The sequence below is a fragment of the Buceros rhinoceros genome, unplaced genomic scaffold (assembly GCF_000710305.1).
Source record: "Buceros rhinoceros silvestris isolate BGI_N320 unplaced genomic scaffold, ASM71030v1 scaffold29752, whole genome shotgun sequence".
Taxonomy (NCBI): Eukaryota; Metazoa; Chordata; class Aves; order Bucerotiformes; family Bucerotidae; genus Buceros; species Buceros rhinoceros.
The window spans coordinates 711-1,115 of record NW_010398757.1 but is presented as its reverse complement, the minus strand read 5'-3'; positions in this window follow the sequence as shown (position 1 = coordinate 1,115).

Sequence of the window (405 nt, the reverse complement as noted above, 5' to 3'; positions counted from 1 at the left end):
CTCGTGGAGAATCTGGCCAAACCTTGGGCCAGGTGAACTTTGGGCACCTCTGATGCAGCTCACCCGTGTTTCATGTAGGTACCACAGCTTGCACAAGCCTGAGCCCATGCAGGACAAACTGCGCCCTGTCCCTGTACGAGATCTGCCTTCTGGCAAGAGAGATGCTGCACCAGTGGGAGAGCAGGCATTTCACTGGATAGGGGTTTCCTAAAACACAGCAGCACCAAAGCCACAAGCCCAAACCCCCACTCCCTAGCGCTCGTCAGAGACTTGCCCCCATCAGGGAGAGCAGTGCCTCTGGCCGCAGCAGGGCCAGGAGCCCCACATGACCCCGGAGCACAGGCATCACAGGACAAGGCTGGGAATCCGTCAGAACCCACACAGCAATACCTCGAATCCAGTCAT